Source organism: Cryptomeria japonica, chromosome 1 (assembly GCF_030272615.1).
Source record: "Cryptomeria japonica chromosome 1, Sugi_1.0, whole genome shotgun sequence".
Classification (NCBI taxonomy): domain Eukaryota; kingdom Viridiplantae; phylum Streptophyta; class Pinopsida; order Cupressales; family Cupressaceae; genus Cryptomeria; species Cryptomeria japonica.
Window position 1 is genome coordinate 191,333,722 of NC_081405.1, and position 22,325 is coordinate 191,356,046.

General features: G+C 36.2%; 1 pseudogene; it reads right to left on the reverse strand.

Annotated features, from left to right (window-relative positions):
* The window catches only part of LOC131070158 (DNA replication licensing factor MCM4-like), a 49,070-nt pseudogene that overhangs the window by 16,781 nt on the left and 9,964 nt on the right, over nucleotides 1-22,325 (reverse strand).

Genomic DNA, 22,325 nt, shown 5'->3' on the forward strand with positions numbered 1-22,325 from the left:
TGTTAATGCCATAGTCTTTACAAAATATATCAAAATCATTAGAGCAAAATTCACCACAATTATCAGTCCTCAAAATTTTAATTTTCTTCCCATTCTCCAACTCAACCATTTCTTTAAATTCTTTAAATCGACTGAAAACTTCAAATTCTCTTTAGAAAATATACCCATGTCCTTCTACTAAAATCATCAATAAATGAAACATAATATCTGAATTTTCTAATAAAAGGAATATCTACAAGACCAAACAAATCAGAATGAATAAGATCCAAAGCACCACAAGTTTTATGAGAACTCGAGTAAAACTGAATGCGGATTTATTTTTTATAAATGCAATGCTCACATAAATCAAAGTCAAGATTACAATCTTTCAAACCTTAAACAAGTTTTTTTATTTTTCAAGGTCCTTAGACCCTTTTCTCCAATGTGGCCAAGCCTCTAGTGCCATAAGATAGTATTCTCTACAGGTAACTTTGCTTCAGAAGAAAGAGCACCCTTGGTACCCAAAATTCATTTCCATCTGTTGAAGGTGAAACCTTCAAATGTTCCACATATTTACTTTTTATAGAAGTGCTATTAAACTCAACAGTGTATGCATCTAGCTTATAAAAAGTGTCGAACCTGACACTTCTAGAAATTACCATAGCACCCTTAATCATCTTACACCCTGCTTCAAAAAAGACTACCTACATGCCCGCATATATCGATAAGCTCATAGATAATTTTTTTTGTTTTAATCCAAGAATATGTAGCACACCATTTATCCTTTTTATTCTACCATTAGAAAACCTAATTCTAACTTTTCCTTGACCAACAATATCTAAATCTAAATCATCACCCAAGTACACCTTACCTCCATTAAATTCTTCATATTCAGAAAACCTTGATCTCTATTGGCAGTCATATGAAAAGATGCACCCAAGTCAATTAACCAGGCATCATTACTTGCATGAGTCACCAAAGCTACAATAAATGCATCAACATCTTCCTTCTCGGACTCAGAATCAAAATCAATCTTCTTCTTTTCTTCTTTGTAGTCCTTATGGATGTGACTTTGTTTATCACAATTTGAGCAAATGACTTTGGACTTATCACACTTCTCATTCTTCTTGCCTTTCTCCTTAGGTCTTCCATGAACAATTAGGGTTTCCTTCGAACTATGGGATACCTTCCTTCAAATCTCTTCACAAAGTAGGGTACCCACCACATTTTTAGACTTCAAAACAACATAAGTACTATCGATAGTCATAACAAGAGAATCCCATGAATCAAGCAAAGAAAAAAGCAAGATCTGGCATTTGTCTTCTTTGTTCATCTTAACACCAATAGATACTAATTGAGTCACAAACATATTGAATGCTTCCGAGTGGTCTGCAACTCGTCCAACCCCTTCCATCTTCAAGGAATACAATTTCTTCCTCAAAAAAACATGATTTAATAAATATTTCACTTGATACATTTCACCAAGCTTAGTTCATAGCTTCTTTGTAGTGTTTTCTCCGTGGATATTGATCAAAACAAAGTCTGCCAGATATAGTCTAATTAGACCCTTAGCTTTGTTGGAAATTGACACTCATCAGATTTATTTTTTTGTCATTGATGGCAACAAGATTAGATGGAAGTCATATACCAATAGGCACCGACTTTGGAGCATTTAGGGCTACATCGACACCGACATTGGCACCAACATTAGTACTGCATGGAAGCCGACATCAAGGCAGACTTATTTAATAAATCATTTTGTAATTATTGTCGAGGCTGACATTGAATAACTTTTGTAAAAGCATTATGAGCCAATATAAGGAATGTTGTTTGTAATGGGTATATAGGTCAGTCTGCTAGGTCATTTTGAATGAGATGAGATATGACATAGGATGCGACATAGGAGAATATAGAAGAACTATATAATGTGAAGTATATGTATGTAGATCATTTGTATGTGAATTTTATATCATGTAATGATCTATAGATAGCTTGGAAATCATTCTTGGAGGAGAAGAGATACTGGTAGTAGTGTTCAGGGTTTATGAACTCAAAGGTAGAACCGAAACTCTATTTGGCATAGCAGATGCATTTTTGAGTTTATTTTTATTATTTTAATTCAACAGAAGCATGTAGTCAGTGAGACTCTTTAGTGATGAGCAGTATGCTCTAGGCACTATGCCTTCCTGCATGTGCAGGCCCCCATTATATGTAATATCATTTCATATGGCCAGTGAACTGATATTGTGTGTCACAAATCCCACCGTGATTTTTCCTCTTTGAGGTTTTTCATGTATAAATTTTACGTGTTACGGTGTTCATTTATGTGGATGGTTTATTTTCTTCAAGTTATATATTTATTTGTTTACCGGTTTATATATGTATGGTATAAAAGGATAAAATCTTGTGTTACCAGAAAAAAACTGATTCACCCCCCACCCTCTCAGTGTTCTTAGATCCCAACAATTGGTATCAGAGCTTGGTACCTTAGAAGAAGTTTAACAACTTGAGGAAGATATTGAAACCAGAATATTTGAATATGGCTATGGAGAAGCAACTTGAGATGGCTCTTGAGGATTATGATGCGGAAAGGATAAAGAACTTGAAATTGTAAGAAGAATTGAATTCTGCAAATGAGTTCATTCTTATCCTGCAAGAAAGGTTATCCCCAGCTCAAGGAAAGAGAAAAGAACTTTTGCAAAACCTGGATGATGAGGAGAAGAATGCACTTAAGGAACAATGTCAAAAACTAAGTCAAACAAACATGCTCATGAAGAATGAAATGCAAGATCTAACTATAAGGTTATCAAAAGATATTGAGGATATAAAGAAGAAGGAAGATAATCTTGTTATATCTCTGAAAAACAAATTTGATGAATGTGGCAAATTGACTCATGAGAATAATATGTTGAGAACTGATTTGGCACACTCCTAGAATAATGAACAAGAACTTGACAGATAAATAACTACTCTGAGAGATGATCTAACTACTACAAGTGAGTATAAAGAAAAATTCAGGATTAGTGCTGCACAGTTGGATGACTTATTGAAAAGACAAAGGAATATTGATGATTTTAGAGGACTTGGATTTGTACAAGGTGAAAGCTCTGGTACTACAAATGAAGATCAGACAACCGATATGTAGAACTCATTAGAACGAAGGAAACCGGTAAGGCAATCTAATGCTTATAAATTCAATGGTAGATGTTTTGTTTGCAAAAAAATTGGGTATATGGCTAAACAATGTAGAAATAAAGCAAATCAAAACTACAATTCTGTTCCCGGTCAATGCACTAATTGCAAGAAATATGGTCATATACCAGAAGATTGTAGAATGAATATTAGATGTCATGCATGTGGAAAGTTTGGACATTTTTCTAATCACTGTAGGTCAAAGAATGACATAGGATTTGTCAAAGCAATTTAGAAGAACAATGTTACATGTTATGCATGCAACAAAATAGGTCATATTGCTAAATACTGCAGAAGCAAGCCTCAGCCGGTTAGCAATGATAAAGATAATGAGAAAGGAAAGTAGAAGGTAGATGAAATACAACAAGATCACACCAAGAGATGGTTAAAAAAAATTGAAGAACCAAGTGGAGATGGATCTACACCGGTATTTCCACTGGTAGAACAGGGTATTCCTCCACCGACAGGAAATTCCATCGGTAACTAAGGAATAAGCCTTAGGGGTTGGCAATGTCATTGCAAAATCATACATATTACCCCGGAGGAGATCTAAAGAGATCTAAAAGAGATTTAGAGAGTTATGTTCATCATTGATGAAGGTTCACCCGACACAAGACTATGAAACTAGCATCCGTAGGGTTGCTCGTAGAGCATTTATTATAGAGAAAGATTAGGGTTTGATTCATTGATAAAAAGGGTAAGTGAATTCATTTTCACTCATTGAGCATTCAATCATTCAGAATGAAGAAAAGATGAATTAAGAGCAAGTAGAGCCATTTTGAAAGGATTTCGAGCAGAAACACTCAGTCTTCCACCAGTGTTCACTTTTAGGTATTATTCAAAAATGGCATCTGGATCTTCATCTCCTACTTGTTAGAGTATTCGGGTATTTACTTGATTAATTAAACATTATTTGTTTAATTATTTAAGTTCCCTTTATCTCTTTTACACTTAAGATAATTTTAGGTGCATATAATTAATTATTTTAATTAATTATTATGTGCAAACCTAGGTTTTCCCTTTTAGGGTTTCTTGACCTATTAAAGGTTGAGTTCTTTCTTTTCATTGTATGAAGAAGGATTATTATTGATAATAAATTTTGGAGATTATTGAGCTCTCATCTTTTGGAGCATATTTTTCCTATGTGTTCTTTCCTTCTGTGATTTGCTTCATTGTTTCTCCTTGTAATAGGTTTTTCATCTTGCAGAGATTATTTGGGCTCCTGTGGTGTTGTATTTTCTCAACTCCTATATGGTATCAGAGCTCAGATCTATAGCTACCTATTCATGTTTTTGAGATTTTTGGCTTTGGAAGTAGATCTGGGGTTTCAGGTTTTTTTTTTTTATGTACCTAGGGTTTTACCTTTTTTCTGAGCACTTTGGGCCTAAACGGACCTCACCATCGTGCTTAGAAGCCAAAAAACCCCTATGGTCATATAAAATTTGACCTATTTTGGTTCCTGAGCCTCTGGGAGTATTTTTTCTCCAGATCCAGGCCGTACGACCCTGGTACGTAGTTCAAGAAAAAATTTCAATTTTTTTTTTTTGCCTTTTTATAGCATGCAGGCCGAAATTTGATTTTTTGAAAAAAAAAATTAAAAAGAAAAAATCAAAGGTGATAGTTGTTTTTTTAAAAAAAAAAACATTTTTTTTTTTTGGGGGGGTTTGTTTTATTGCAGGGTACCAGGCTGACAGTCCGGCCGCTGTAAAAAAATCAAAGGCGATAGTTGTTTTTTTTATTAAAAAAACCAATTTTTTTTATTAAAAAAAACAATTTTTTTACAAAAGAAAATAATTTTTTTTTTGTTTTGGGGTTTGTTTTATCGCAGGGTATCGGGTTGACAGTCTGGCCGCCATATGGCGACCGAACCTGTCAATCTGGCCACTTGCCAGCCCCGGTGGCCTCCATTTCCCTTCGGCGGCACTGTCGTCTCTGGCCTTTGTCGGCTCCCGGTGCCTCTCCCCACCGGCAGTACCTCCGTCGGCCTCCCGCTCGCTGCAGCTCCTCCGTGCCGTCATGCTCAACCTCCGCTGGGGACTGCCCGCTTGCACTGCCTGCGGCTTCTCTGCCCTCCTTGGCCTCCTCTGCCACCCACGCCCAGCCGCTAGGAAATCTTCGCTTGGCCAATGCAGCTCCCTGACCGCCACCTGGGGCCCATCGCCACCCCTGCGGCCCTGCTCCACTCGAACGCGCCATCGCCGCACCGCCCAGTGGCCACTACTCCGCATGCAAGTGCCGCTCCACTTGGCTGCCACCGGAGCTCCTCTTCGCCACCGGAGAACCACCAGGCTACCACCGGAGCGCCACTCCCTGGCCTCCTCCGCCCAAACAAGCCACCAGACCTCTTTTTTGACATTTTTCAAGGGGGATTTGGTTTTTTGGCCCTATCTTGGGCATACAAAGTCATTTTTTCAAAAAGGAATAGGCATCAGAAAGCTAGTTTTGATGCCAACCTCATGGTGTTGATAATTTTTTCAAATTTTTCTGTTTGACTATGTTTTTTTCAGTCAAAGTGAGGTCTAGTTTTGGCACTCCAGGAGCCATAAAATGAGCATCCAACCTTCGTTTTTCAAAAAATTTATATTTTCAGAAAGAGTGTGTTGTGTACTTTCCAGCCATCTAAGTTTTATTTCCAGATTCTACTCCATGCATATTTTATTCAGTTTTTTGTTTTTTAGCACTCTGATGGATATCGTGGTTGTTTCAGGTCTTAGGATCTCTTCTCTATGTAGGGTGTCTCTATTTTGATTCTCGTTTCTATTTGCAATCTTCTTATCATTGTAGCTTGTATTTATGCAAACGCACTGAGATAAAGTGCCATCATGCATTGTTTACTTAGAATCTTGCATATCTTGTGTCTTGTTGTACATGCACTATTGATCAAGTGCCATGAGGGGGTTGATGTTTGCCTATTGTTTGCCATCTTCCTTTGTCAAGTGAGTGTTCCTTCCACGACATTCGCCTCATGATGATGTGTCTCAACACCTTTGATGTTCTTGGTTCTTTGTCATGCAGTTGTTTTTGGCTGTCCTTTTCAGTGTTCCTGTCCCTCTCCCACTTCCGCATTATGGGGAGGTTTATCCTGTTGGTTCTACTGCTTTCGTGGTTCGATTGATCAACTCTTCAAGATTTGGTTTCTCATGCCATCTGTATCTTCAATTTCAGTTGTTTTTGCCTTGTTTGCCTCCCGATTCGAGTAGTGTCATTTGAGGGCACTCATGCAAATTATAGTCTTCTCTACCTGGTCATGTTATAGTTCAGTGGATGTTCTTCAGATCAACAGTTATTCTTCAACAGAGTTTGCAGGTTCTTCATGCTTTAGTGATATTGTTTTCCATCTCTTTTTGGAGTAGATTTTTGTTCCCACGTGGTTTTCTCTATTTCTCCAGTTCATAGAGATTTCATTGTATTTGGGTACCTGATCAGGCCTTGTTGCCGGGACCCATCTTTATTGCTTTCAGTAGCTATTCTAGGTTTTAGCTTCTCCCTAAGTCTAGCTTAAGGGGGGGTGTTAGAGTATTCGAGTATTTACTTGATTAATTAAACATTATTTGTTTAATTATTTAAGTTCCCTTTATCTCTTTTACACTTAAGCTAACTTTAGGTGCATATAATTAATTATTTTAATTAATTATTATGTGCAAACCTAGGTTTTCCCTTTTAGGGTTCCTTGACCTATTAAAGGTTGAGTTCTTTCTTTTCATTGTATGAAGAAGGATTATTATTGACAATACATTTTGGAGATTATTGAGCTTTCATCTTTTGGAGCATATTTTTCCTGTGTATTCTTTCCTTCTGTGATTTGCTTCATTGCTTCTCCTTGTAACAGATTTTTCATCTTGCAGAGATTATTTGGGCTCCTGTGGTGTTGTATTTTCTCAACTCCTATACTACTTTCATTGCAAATCCCACCATTGTCAAAGTCAAGGATAGGTTAAGGCCCGTATTCAAGGAGATTCCCAAAATTTCTAAGAAGACTCTATGGGAGCATTTTCTAGGATTATGTATGTTGAAGACATAAGGGCATACATTCACTACACCTTGGAGGATCTAGGCATAGAGGACATCAAAAGCATGTATCAATCCATGATACTAGGAGTCTCTGGAACCATTAAACAAAAATATAAAGCAATTGAGGATCTAGGGTTAACTGATATTCTGTACATACCAGAATTCAAGGATGAAGTTATCGGATACATTCTGAGCAGGGTTCACAATGAGTTTATCTGGTTGGATAGGCCTTACATGATCACAAAGGAGGCTATTCAAGCAATCACCAGCTTACCCAAAATCAAACAAGAACCTGACAAGAAAATTTCCAACATAGAGGTCGAGAAACTCACCGGTGCAACTCTTGATAACAAATCAATGAGAATCAGCATATTCACCGACACTGATGTGAAATTTGCAAGCATGATAATAGGTTATAAGGTAACTCAATCCAACCGATTGAATTTTGTTGCTAGTTCATGCATTCATGTTGCATATCGGATGCTAAGGAATAATGAAAAATATGATTTATGTGAATGGATGAGGAGTGAATTGATGTTGAACCTTGGGATGATCAAGGGAGTTAAGAAAGGAACTTTCAGATATGGAAATTTGATTGTTTGTTTAATGCTTTACTTCCTGAATGAGTTACTTGATCTTGGCAAGAAGCGTTGAGCTCGTGACATACCGATAGGTATGAAAATCAAGGAAGCAATCACCGGTCTTAGTACCAACAGAGATGAGAAACTTTGGGGGTATTTCAAAACATTCCAAGAAAACATGAGGCAGAGGCAAATAATATCAAATAGAATTGTGGAGAAGTACTCCATCGATATCTATTTTATGATAAAAACCGATGAAACCCTTTTGGAGGTAGTTGAACCTAGGACAATCTGGATTACTGAGCTTGGATATGAGGTGAATGATAGCATTTTTGAACTCTATGCAAAAATGCTGCTAGATGCCCCATTGGATGACAAAACAAAGCCTTTTGGTACAACATAAGAAAAGGCCCTTGAAGTCAAAACTAGTTTTAACAGGAAGAGAAGAGAGAAGAAAATAAAAAAAATGTATGCATATGTACAAGATGTAATTCATAAGATAGACACTCAATTGGATACTGGATCCAAATTGGCAGCAAAATTGACAGTGGCTAGTACTGCAGAGGTGAAGAAGCTTGAAACTTACATTTCTACCATCACTTCTAATTCTGACCCTAAGGGAAATGAACCTCTATCTTTCCGAAGGGTACAAAGGAAGAAAGTGGGTCATCCACCGATAGAGCAGAAGAAGGAAGAGCCTAGGAAGAGACTTGTTAGAAAGGCAACTAAACCTACTGCACCACCACCTCCGGCAAGGAATCCTATACAAAAGAGGAAACCAGTCACATCTACACCAGCAACCACAAGCAAAATGAAGAAAAGTGATGACACTGAGTCCGGTAAGACTAAAATGACTTGTGCTAAGCTAATTGATGAAATAACAAAAGATGGAATTTTGAAAAATGTATCTATGTATTATGAAGATTTAGAGTATGATGAGCAAAATGAAATAGAAGATGCTATTTTGTTACATATATACATTTATAAGAAAGCCTTAATAGAAATTTTGAAGGAGATACCTCTATCTTTGTATAATAAAATTGATGCTAGAAGAATTGACACTGTTAAGAGAGATAGGGAGATTAAGGAAGTAGCACTTTTGGAAATGTGTGGTTCTATAAACAATGAGGAAATGAAAAGATGCATGGATGTTGCAAATAGGATAGTTTTCAGTAGTAAACCCCGACAGATAAGTCTAATGATGGGTAGAGTAAATGAGGTGATAAATGAGACCAGTAAGGGTTGGACCAAATTCTTTCAGAAGAATCCAGATTTTCTTACATCTTAAGAAGAATTTGCAAAAGCTACATCTTCCACCATTCCTGACAAATCAAAAGGGAAAGGTATTTTGGGTAGTTCAACTCCAATTTTGACTACACCGATAGTAACTGTAGACATTCAGACACAACCGACAGCAAATGAGAGTGTATAGTCCATACCGACTGAAACTATTTTTGAGAAAGGAAATATACAGGATACTGTAAATACTATGGATAATACTCCACCAGTAGTAATTGACACTGCACCAAGTGGTAAAGCCACCGGTGCAAAAGAGGTTGTAGAGGATAAGATAAAGGAAACTGAATCTATACTGGCAGTTAAAACTGATTCCTCGACAAAGGTTCTGGCAATTGACACTTCTCAAGTTGAGAAGAAATCTATCACTGACATGATTCCCACTGAGTTGATGATGATGGCAACTCATAAATTATTGAAGGAGGGAATAATTGATCAATCAGTTACAATATTGCATAGATTTTTACCTAATTGTAAGATTGAAGATGGAGCAAGCCCTTACGGTAAGCTCAAGACTCTAACAGAACATATTTTTAATAATTTTCAATCTCTGAGGTAGATTGCAGACTGACAGGCTCTAGAAAGATTCACTACAGCTAAAAGAGAAGCCTTTGACCAGATCATAGAAACAGAGAAAAAGAAAATTGAGGCCAAACTCATTCTTATTGAGAATTGTTTGAAACAAGGGACAAATATCTACAGGGTCTGTTGTAACATAGGAATTCTTATAGCTAATGTAAATAGAAGATTAAATGAGTTACATGATAAGGTAGCTAGCATTGCAAACTCTTTTGATGGATTAACCACATTGACCACATCTATTGATGGACAAATTTTGTCCTTAGAGAACCAAATTTATGCTTTTGAGAAGGAGAGAGATAAAGTAATTAGGAGAGAAATAAGTCTTAGAGGATTGGTGAGTCCCAGATTGGATTCACTAGGTGTTCATAAAAGAGAGTGCATGGACATGATTGCTAAACCCACACCGACAGATGTCAAGAAGAAGGAAATACTTGCTCACTTACTAAGTGGACTAGCATCTATATCTGACACCTTCAAAACCAGCTGGGATACATATCTTCGGTTGTTGAATAAGTCTTACCCCAAAAATTTGAAGTTGGTCAAACTCCAGTGACATTAATAGTATTCATTTATTCTTTTGTTTTGAATTCTTTCAATTTTTTCACTGGTCTTTGGCATTGATGCCAACGGGGAAGTATGTAATGTGAAAAATATTAGAAAAATCAGATAGGATCACATGGGAAGGATATCAGGATATCAGAAGGAGTGTATTGCTCAGGGGGAGCATAATTCAATTGAACCGGTAGGGAATCCATTTCTCACATGAGTGTTGCCATCAATGCCAAAGGGGGAGATTGTTGGCAATTAAAACTCATCAGATTCATTTTGTTGTCATTGATGGCAACAAGATTAGATGGAAGTCATATACTAGCATTAGGAGGCATATACCGGTAGACACCGACTTTGGAGCATTCAGGGCTACAACAGCACCAACACCGACACCGACATCAGTACTTCAAGGAAGCCGACATCAAGAGAGATTTATTTAGTAAATCATTTTGTAATTATTGTCGGGGCCAACATTGAATAACTTTTGTAAAAGCATTGTAAGCCGACATAAGGCATATTGTTTGTAATAGGTATATAGGTCAGTCTGCTAGGTCATTTTGAATGAGATGAGATATGACATAGGATGAGACATAGGAGAATATATCAGAACTATATAATGTGAAGTATACGTATGTAGATCATTTGTATGCAAATGTTATATCATGTAATGATCTGTAGATAGCTTGGAAATCATTATTGGAGGAGAAGAGATACTGATAGTAGTGTTCAGGGTTTATGAACTGGTACAGAGCAGAGCTAGAACTGGAACTCTATTCGGCATAGCAGATGTATTTTTTATTTTAATTTTATTGTTTTAATTCATCAGAAGCTTGTAGTCAGTGAGACTCTTTAGTGATGAGCAGTATGCTCTAGGAAGTATGCCTTCCTACATGTACAAGCCCCTATTATATGTAATATCCTTTCATATGGCCAGTGAATTGATATTGTGTGTCACAAATCCCACCATGGTTTTTCCTCTTTGAGGTTTTCCACATATAAATTCTATGTGTTATGGTGTTCATTTTTGTGGATGGTTTATTTGCTTCAAGTTATATATTTATTTGTTTACCGATTTATATGTGTATGGTATAAAAGGATAAAATCTTGTGTTACCGACATAACACTGATTCACACCCCCCCCCCTCTTAGTGTTCTTGGATCCCAACAAGATTTTTGGTCCATAACATCATACTAAGCCGCTGCAATAGGATCTAAGGGCCTTTTGACATTCGCATCAATAACATCCCATAGATCTCAATCTATTGGCAGATCTTCTATCTTCAGCTTCCACATCTCAAAATTTGTTCCATTAAATTTCTCCACCTCTATTTTCCCTAATGAACTTGTCATCTGAAAATTCCTACAACAAGATCAAAAAGTGTCTTCTACAAAATCTCCCACTCAAATCTAGATTAGTTCAAAAAACCCAACAACCCACAACTGAAACCAAAGATGATCAAGCTATGACATCATTTGTAAGGAAGTTAAGTAGCATAACAACTTCCTACACTAACCTTGAGAGGAGGGTAATGCAAAAACTTTTACCGATCATGTAGTACCCCTACCCTAATCAATTTCTAATCTTGGTTTGACCTTGGTTAGTTTATCATAATATAATGTTATAGTCAGGTGTTGTGATTTTAGTGCATACTTGTTAATGTGGTTTTCGTACCAATTCGTATGCAGGTTATTAATTCTCATATTTCATGTTATTATCTCAAGCTAACACTCTCTTTAAGTTTATATATGTATGCATGTAGGACTCTTGGTTGTAGGAGATTTCAGGTACAGTGTCGCATGGGTGCGAGCTTCGTCTCCGCCTGAAATTGCAGGTTTGAGTGTACCTCTTTAATCCTTAGAGTTGGATTATGTGGTCGTAAGATCCTCATTTGACCATAGTCGTGCTCACGTGAGCGTCGTCAGTCATCATTGGTATTTCCTTTGGTTGGGTTTGCGGGTCGTCTGCTCGTTTGGCTTCTTGGGTTGCGTGTTTTGTGTGTATGGTTAAATTGAGTAATTAGTCCTTAGTATTTAATTTGATTATATATGTGTTTGTGCATTAAAGATTAATGGACTAAATTAAACAAGGCTTCTTTATGCGATTATTGTTAAATTGAATTGCTCAATTTAAATTGGGAGCAAGTTCAATTAAATAGTTAATTTTAATGTTAAATTTATTATGTTTATGCTTATGAAAAGAAAGATTTAAATTTAATTGAAATAGAATTAATTTTATCTTCTTAGCATTTTGGAAATAGAAAGGTTAATTTTAGTTATTTGAGAAAATCAATTTTAAATTGAAAAGCAAGTTAATATATTGATATAGTTGGAAAATAATGATTTTTGAGGAATTATTTTAAATAAAATATTTTAATTCCAAAAATAAATTTTGGTCAAACTTCTCCCATTTAACCTAGGTTTGAAAATTATTTTTGGGATGATAGTTTTTTTGGAAAATATTTTTGGAGAATGAAAATTTGGGGATTTTGCAAAAGAAAGGATTTTGGAGCTTGCAAGTTGGGCTCTCGTTCGATTTTGCCAGGATTGCTGAATCAGGTAGGCCTTTGGTTTACTTCTTGTGTTCTTGCTTAAGGAAAATTGTTTTTGGTGTTTTTGTAGAAATCTGGTAGTACAGATTAACAATCTTCTGTTTTTGGAAATGGAGGAGTTGTAGTTGAATTTTTGAATCTAAAACCCTCCTTGCTTCCTTTCCAAACCTCCAAATGTCAATTTTGTTTGTATAAATTGATTCTCAAAAATTAAAACCAAATTTTGGGGTTTGGCTGTTCTTGAGAAAAATTGGTCTAAAACTCCAATGAATCTTCACTTATATAAGTTTTAAAAAATGAAATTTAGTTTGGGGGTTTGGCAGATTTAATGTTAAATATGTCTAAATCAATCTTACCTTGCCAAGATGGTGTTTGATTGAAATAAATTTTCCTTTTCTGAGCTATTCTGTAAATGGAAATTAAAAAAAAAAAAAAACCATGTCTTGTGGGAATTTCTTTTTAAGTCTCTGTGAGACTGTGGTTTATTTTGCTGTGTGTGACATTTTATTAATAGCAAAATTTAAAAAAAAAATAAAAAATCTTAACCCCCCCACGTGGCAAGGTTTCCCCCACCACGTGGAGGGGAAAGGCGTGCTCCAAGGGTAGCATCGCTACCCTTGGCAGCGCCTGCTACATTTGGGTAGCAGCACTACCTAAGGACAACGCCTACTACCTTTGGGTAGCAGCACTGTCTAAGGGCAGCGTGAGCTACCAAGGGGGGGGGGCACGTGGGTGGGTCCACATGGGTACCCTCCCCCCCATGCCTTTTTTTAATTATTTTTGTTAAAATAAATAAATAAATAAATGTTTTTTTTTAATATATTTTTTTAATAATAATAAAAAAATATAATAATAATTCATTATTATTAAATGTAATTTTTTAAAATTAAGTTTAAATAAATTTTAATTATGGCATTCAATTAATAAATTACGATTAGTTTGTAATTAATTAATTGTATAAGTGGCAATATACATTAATTAATTTTCAAAATTATATTTTATTAGTAATGCATATTTTTCTTTTTAGATACTTAATTTGTTATTTTGTTATTAATTATTAATTGTTTATATTTTATCAATCGTGGATTAATAAGCGTATATTAATTAATAGTTAATTTTGGCATTCTTTTCTCTATGCGTAAGGAAATAATTGTTAAGTTAGGAATGGACTATCTTTAATTGGATTCCTTATATGTTTATGTTTCCTTGATCCGTATAGTTTAACTTGGTTCTGAAAAGATGAATTTGGAGGAATTATTTTTGAACCAGTATGGCAATGATGTTTTAATTGAAGATTAAATATCATATTTAGTTGGTTAATGGTTGTTTAATTATACTTATGTGAAATTGGTTTAAGAACTCATAATGGCGTATTTATGTATGTTCGATGCAAATGAATCTTAGAGAGTTAGAAAACCAAGAACAACCTGTACCTAGATGAGGTGGATAACTGCAATCTAACTTAGATCATTTAGAAAACTTGATCGACATTTAATATTTAAATCATTTCGGAAAAGATTGTATCTGTTGGTTATTGCCTATGCAAGTTTAATTTATGTATTCACTTTTGCTTAAGTAATGGCAAGCCTTGCTTTGTTTGATTGGACCCTGTTGTATGGTTGATTTGGGTACCTGTTTCAGTCCTCGGTCTTGAGTTGACTGTTATTTTGTTGTGGTGTTGTATTGGTCATATCCTTTATGTGGGTGTCGAATGATGAATTCGTGGTTGACCATAGTTGGTCAAGTCTCTGGTTAGAGTATCATCAATAAGTGTACCTCTTTTGAGTCGTGTTTGAACAAATGGTTGTTCCCTCTTTTTTGAACTCCGTTTGCTTGACCATGTGTGTTCCTTGGTTTTTGAGTTCATCTAAGTTTAGTCTAGTGTCGTATGGAAAAGTGGCTTTCAATTGGGGGCCGCATCCAAAGTGGCTACTGGGTAACCCATCGAAAGTGAGTCTAATAAGTGATAACCTAATAGTAGATTAGAATGTTAATCTCTAAGTAAGATAATTGTGCCTTGCACATGGGATGCATGCTAACACAGACTCGACATGTTGTGAGAAGGCCTAAAATGGCAAACCATCATCCTTGTCTTCACGAGAGGATGTGTGGGTCCAGATGAGGCTTGGATGGGCCAGAGGTTTGGACTAGGTTGCCAGGGTAACCTAGTGTATGGGGCCGAAACCTATGAAGACCTGCCATGGTAACCATATCAGGTTGTGTGATGGCACTTGTCCCTACATTCACTAGTGTGTGGTTGTATTGTCTTGATAGGAGCCCTTTTGTGGGTCATCCTATTGTTTATGCCCTTGTGAGTACCAGCTTCATGTTAGACCTTGGGTTGTGATGAATCAGTTTTGTGGATGCTCTAATGGACCTTTGTACTAGCTTCGATTATGTTCAGCTGGATCCTTTCCTTTTCAGGGATCGTTTACGTATTTATTGACTGATGTGGTCATTTGTATATTGGTTATGTTTCGCCTTGATGGCAGGATTGTAGATAATGAGAACCTCATGTATTCTTAACTTTATTAATTATCAGATGGGTCTTGCAGTTGAGCAGACCCAAAGATGTAGCCCTTTAGGGGTGAACTCCGAGATCATCTTGGTGTTATTTGATACTTTTGTTCTTATGTTTCATGTTTAGTGTTAGCATGTATGAATGACATTTTGATGGAATGTATAAGTGGATAAGATGGAATTAATTGTAAATGCATGTATGCAATCGTCTTTTAAAATGTGTTAAATTGGAACATGAAAGAATGTAGCTTAAGATAATGGAATATATTCAATCATTGTTAAGGAAATTAAGTGTGCATGGAAAGAACTCATTAGTTTATGATGAAATTAAAATGTGTTATTAAATTAGATGCATGACTTAAATTCTAAATGAAAGTTTGAATGAAGGGTATGAATAAATCATAATGGATAAACATTAGCATCTGATTTATATTTTCATCTTTTGAAAGAAATTATCCTTGTTTAAGAATTATCTCATTTTTAAGATAATCAGCTTATTGGATTTATTAGTGTGAGTTAAATTAAATGTGTAATTAAGTAATAATGTTGGGAAACTTTGTAAGTGTTAGTTGATGTTTTCCGCTATGTAATCTGAATTTTGATATCTCGTTGTATCTTAATGTTGTGTTTATCTTTAAAAAAAACTAAAAATTATTGCACTCTATTCTTGTGTTATGGCTTAATCCCTTCGGGGTTTCCTGGCGGGGCATTACAAATCATCACAAAAGTTACAGAAAACATAAATAGATATAATAACATTCAAACCAAAACACAGTGATTTATGTGCGGAAAACCCTTTCGAGAGAAAAACCCCACACTCCAAAAGCCACCCAATATATTATTCCACAACCAAAAAAGATTATAGTATACTTACAAAGAAATATCTTCACAGGAGTACCACTAATTAGATATTCAGAGGTAACTCAATAGCTATAAGACTCTTACACACAACCTGTATCTCACACACCTCATATATAGGAGATACAATACAAGAAACCGTCAAATGGTATTACAAAACCATGGGCTAAAACTAGCCAATAAGGTTTAGCAGACCTTATCTCCCTTCTAGATGCCCTATGATGTGTCCCTCCCTTTTTATAGCTCATTTTTGTGTCTAATGTATTTTATATTTTCTATTTCAGGAGTACAAACTTCTGGAGGCCATAAATTGAGAATCATGTTTCCTATTGACGAACCATTTGAAGCACTGGAAAGCTCACAAAGTGCTCTATTGCCTCATAAACCACTATGTTGTTTACTTCCACTTTTCAGGGCATTTTAGGGCCTCTAAAATTGTCAAAATCAAATTGAAACCTTTCATTGGACCCCTCCAAAATGAAAAATTTAATATCTTCAAAACTAGTTGTGATCTTGTGATGTAACTTTATTAGAATGCTTATCCAGCAAATAAGAAGCTTCGGGGAGAATCTAACACAATTTAATGCTCAAATGAAAACTTACTATAAATAGTATCCTCATGCAAATGCAAGGTTGAGACACCATTTTCCCAATAGGCTAGTGCTTCACTAATTCTTATCAACCTTTCAATTTGATGAGGTGTTGCTGTGATAACCTTTTTGCTACTACCAGGGAAGTTGTCCTTCCTACACATTTCAACATAACCATTGATTAGATCCTCTGCAGCCTCATCAACTATTTTAGGAAGTATATGTTTTGCATAAGTGATATATGAAGTGAGAGTTGGGAGATCCAATGCATCCAGTGTTTAGTCCTGAGGCTCATCATAATGCAATGCAAAAAGATGCCTTGAAAGGTGTCGATCTATTTGTTCATCATCTTTATCAAGCACTAGGTAGAACAGATCAAATCTAGAAAGCAATGTTGGAGGAAGTCGGATATTATCAATAACTGAAATTCTAGGGTTGCATCGTGTACCGTTAGGATTGGCACAAGCTAAAACTGATGTCCTTGCATTAAGAGGTGCTATGATCCGAGCCTTTACATTTGACACTGTTTGTTGTTCCATAACCTCTTGTAACATGTTATGTTGGCATCTTGGATATGTTGATATGGTTTTGTCATTGATGTCAACACTTATCAGCACTTGGAGATCTTGGTTATGTTCACCGGCAAGTCAAAGACTTATGCAAAGTCACCGGTAGTTGGTTCACCGATAGATTATATTGTTCACTAGTACTTGGAATGAATTGGAGACTAGTTGGTTATATCGAAGACATTATTCGATCACTTGGTTTTGGCGATTTGGTTAATTGTTTATTCAGGTTTGCATATTTGCTTTTATCGGCAAATAGGTCCAGGATAAGCACCGACAAACATATCTATTCCAGATCAACACGACACGTTATTGAGATGATTTATTATTATTATTATAAATGCATTGAGCTGACATCATGCATCACATAATGATTTACTTGTAATTGATTTTATTGTAATATCATTTAGTGAGCTGACCTATTCAAATTGGTCTTAGGTTATGGTATAAATGTAAGATCTCATTTGTGAGATTAAGATGTGATTGTGAAAAGGATTGCAATAAGGTATATGCAAAATAAGCAGAGTTATACACGCAAATATCATTTGAAAGTTGAAGGAAGGATTTTGTGAAGGCAATCAGAACTAAAATGGTACTGAATCCAGCATATGAAGATGCTATTTTATGTAGTACATTATCATTGGATTTAACCATCCAATTGTAGTCAGTGTGAATCTCATTTTGTGATTGAGTAGTGAGCTCTAGGCAGCTGGTCTTTCTGCATGTGCAAAATCCATATTGTACACACATACTATTTGCAATAGTATCATTTGATTGTGGGTAAGGCTTCCCACCATGGTTTTTCCCCTTACAGGGCTTCCACGTACAAATATTTGTGTTATGTGTTTTGGATGTTATTGTCTTTCTTTTTTATGCATTAATCTTTACCGGTATTGCAATTAATTGTTAACACTGTCTATCGACATAAAGTTTGGTTTATCGGTATTAAGCATTAAGTTTTGGTTAAGTTAATTTTGGTTGAATTTAGTGGACAACTAATTCACACCCCCCCCCCCTCTCAGTTGTCTCCTGGACCTAACAATTGGTATCACATCATAGTCCTCTTTTTGCATAAGTTTAACAACTTGAAGAGATCCAATATCTTCTAACTATTTCAGGAAGGACAGTTTGAAACTTGATGGAACTAACTATGGCATATGGAAGATCAGGATGGAGATACATTTGAACTACATTGGAAAGGATATATGGGATGTCACAAAGAATGGCTATACTGCTCATAGACTCAAGGTCAACCTATTCCACCTAACTTGGCTAAAGATGAAGAAAATGATTGCAAAGCAAGAGAAGCACTTTTGAGCACATTGTCAAATCGGCAAGTCATGGGATTGTCAGATAGATCTACTACTAAAGCTATTTGGAACAAACTGGAAACATTGAATGAAGGAGATCCATAGTCAAAATTGCAAAACTTGAATGCTTTCAGGTCAGGTATGAAAGTCTAAAAAATGGAAGAAAAAGAAGAAATAATTTTTGCTTTTATGGAAAGAGTAAATGAAATTGTTTTGGATACAACCTATTCCACCTAACTTGGCTAAAGATGAAGAAAATGATTGCAAAGCAAGAGAAGCACTTTTGAGCACATTGTCAGATCGGCAAGTCATGGGATTGTCAGATAGATCTACTACTAAAGCTATTTGGAACAAACTGGAAACATTGAATGAAGGAGATCCATAGTCAAAATTGCAAAACTTGAATGCTTTCAGGTTAGGTATGAAAGTCTAAAAAATGGAAGAAAAAGAAGAAATAATTTTTGCTTTTATGGAAAGAGTAAATGAAATTGTTTTGGATATACAATGTTGTGGAGGAACCTTAAGTGAAGATTAGATTGTTTCTAAAGTTTTAAGATCTTTGCCACCGGTATATAAAATGAAATTTACTACTATAAATGAATTGAGAACAATGCATGCATCAGTATCTAGAGACACTTTGGTTGGAAAATTTTTAGCTTTTGAGCTTGAGGAATTTGGTCCTGTTACTACTATCAAGACAGATCTAGCTTTCAAGGCATCATCATCAACTACAACATCATCATCATTTGATAAATCTGATTGGAAAGCCTTCTATGCAAGAGAACTTGAAGAAAGCAGGAGAGAAAATGAAGAACTTGAAGCACTATTTGCAAGGAAAATGCCTAAAGGTCCAATTGGAAGTAAATATGAAGGTAAAGCACCTTTTTAAATGTTTTAACTGTAATAAGATTGGTCATATGGCTTCTAGATGTCCTAATAGACATGCAAGATTAAGAGAAGAAGCTAAAAGAATATATAAGCCTAACCCTAACTATCAGAAATACAAGTTTAAGAAGAATAGAGACAAATCTTGTTATTGTGCTTTTAAGGAGTTACTGATGATTTTTATGAGGATCCAGCAAACAATGGATGGGCTTTTGTTGCTATAACAGAAGATCAACCGGCACCTACTGTTCAACCGGTACAATAGGCCCTTATAGATAAAGTTGAAGATAAGGATGAATGGATTATTGATTTAGGATGTTCACATCATATGACTGGTGATAAGAGTAAATTCTTAACCTTTCAGGATTGCAATGGAGGTATAGTAATATTTGGAGATGATAAAACTTGTTTGATCAAAGGAAAAGGCACTATATCTTTTGATGTTAAGCACAATACTGATAATGTTTACTATGTTGAAGGTTTGAAGTATAATATTTTGAGTGTTGGTCAATTAGTTGAGAAAGGATTTTAGTTACAATTCAAGAATGGTAAATGCAAAATCTTAAATAGAACTGGTTTGGAAATTGCAACTGGTAATCAGACTAAAGGTAATATCTTTCATTCGAACAATAATGAGAAATCATGTTTGATTGCACATATTGATGAAAGTTGGTTATGGCATAAGAGACTTTGTCATGTAAATTTTGATTGCACTGTGAAAATCAGTACTACTAAGGCAGTAAGAGATTTACCTAAGATTGCTAAACCTCACAATCTGATATGTAAGGAATGTCAATTTGGAAAGAAAGTTAGAGCAACTTTCAATAGTATTCCAGAGAAATCTAACAAGGTTCTTGATTTAATTCATACTAATTTATGTGGTCCAGCAAGAACTAGAAGTATACAAGGAGATAGGTATTTTATGCTAATCATTGATGACTATTCTAGAATGTGTTGGGTTGCTTTTCTCAAAGAAAAATCTAAAGCATTTGGGAAATTCAAACTATTCAAGGTGGTGGTAGAAAATGAAACTGGCAAGAAAATCAAATGTTTGAGATCAGATCAAGGAGGTGAATTCACATCTAATGAATTTAATACATTCTATGAAGTGAATGGGATCAGAAGACAGTTATCAGCACCCCAAACACCCCAGCAGAATGGAGTTGTGGAAAGGAAAAATAGAACTATCTTGGATGCAGCCAGAAGTATGATATCAGAAGCAAATCTACCTCATATATATTAGAGAGAAGTGGTCAATACAACTATTTATACATTCAACAGAGTTCACATCATAGGTGAAACTGGTAAGACCCCACATGAACCATGGTTTTGTATTACTCCTACTCTTAAATATTTTAGAATATTTGGAAGTAAATGCTATATTAGAAGAGATGAGTATATTGACAAATTTTATCCTAGAAGTTATGAAGGAATATTTCTTGGTTATTGTTGGTGTAAATAATTATTCATCATGGATATTATTACACTTACTTAAGTTTACTTAGGATAATGCATTTCATAGTAGTTTGGATATGAGACACTTGGGTGTTTGTGCCACATTGGGATAGTGTGTGTAGGAGAAATTCCACCTCTTATGGTGTTGATCTTGTTATTACACTATCATATCCACTTATTGTGGAGTGATAATTCCACCTTCTGTGGGTGATCCACCTCATGTGGAATATTATATTATTTCTCCTACCTACCCACACCTATTTCCTACCTACCCTTGTTTCTTATTGAGCCACATGTCATATTTGTGTGTTCATACATATCCCTAGCCTTGCCTATATAAGCAGGCTCATCTACATTGTATGTAATAACGATAATCCAGTTGATTATTGATCATTTTCTATTGATGAGAATACAGTTTATTCTTATCCCATATTATGTCTCTATCTTGTACATTTCATTGACCTCTTGATCTTGGCAAAATCCAACATGGTATCAGAGCTATTGGAGCTTCATTGATTCATCTTGAAGAGGCATTATTGTGACGTCAAGAGGCAGATCTGAGGAGCATCATCATTTGGAGGCGTCCTAGACCAGATCCGACCTCTCCATTGCGTCCGGAAGGCCGTTTCCATGAATTTTGGTTATAAAGTTGGCCTATTTTGGTGAGAAAATTTTTTTCTCCATTTTTGCCTATATCGTACAGATTTCGAAATTTTTTTATTAATATTCAAAAAAAAAATTTCGTTTTTTCAGAAAATTGTTTTTGAAAAATCAAAAAATAAAAAAAAATTGAAAAATTGAAAAAATTTGAAAAAATCAAAAAAAGTTGAAAAAAAAAAAAAAATCAAAATTTTTTTTTTTGGTTTGGGGGTCCGCAAACCCCTGTATCCCCGTGACTGTACCTTGCGCGCAGGTCTGCAGACGTACCAGTCTGTGCATTGTACCACACGTCGACCGCACGTACCTCGTCCCGCGCCGCCGTCTGCAGACTTGTTTCCGGCACCGACGTCCTTCTCGCCGGCCGGATCCCGCACCTGCGCCACCGTCTGTGCACCTCTCGGCCTCGGCTCCTCCTCCGGCGCCCGTCCCTCCGCCGGCACCTCCCCCGCAGCACCGCACCCGCCGCTCCGCACCCTACAACCCCCGCTCCGGCAGTGCTACCCCCGACGGCTCCCCCGTCCGCCGCCTCCCGCGAGCGGCCCACGCAGCGAAGCCTCGTCCCTTCTGGCCGAGTCTGCTGCCGTCCCCAGCCACGCCGCATCTCCTCCGGGTCCACCGGCGCCTCATCCACGATGCCTCCCACCGTCGCAGCCACACCAAGGCTCCCCCCTCGGCCAGCTCACCCGCCACGCAGCAACCAGTCCGGAGACTCCCGCGTCTGCCACGTGGCAGGCGGCCACTG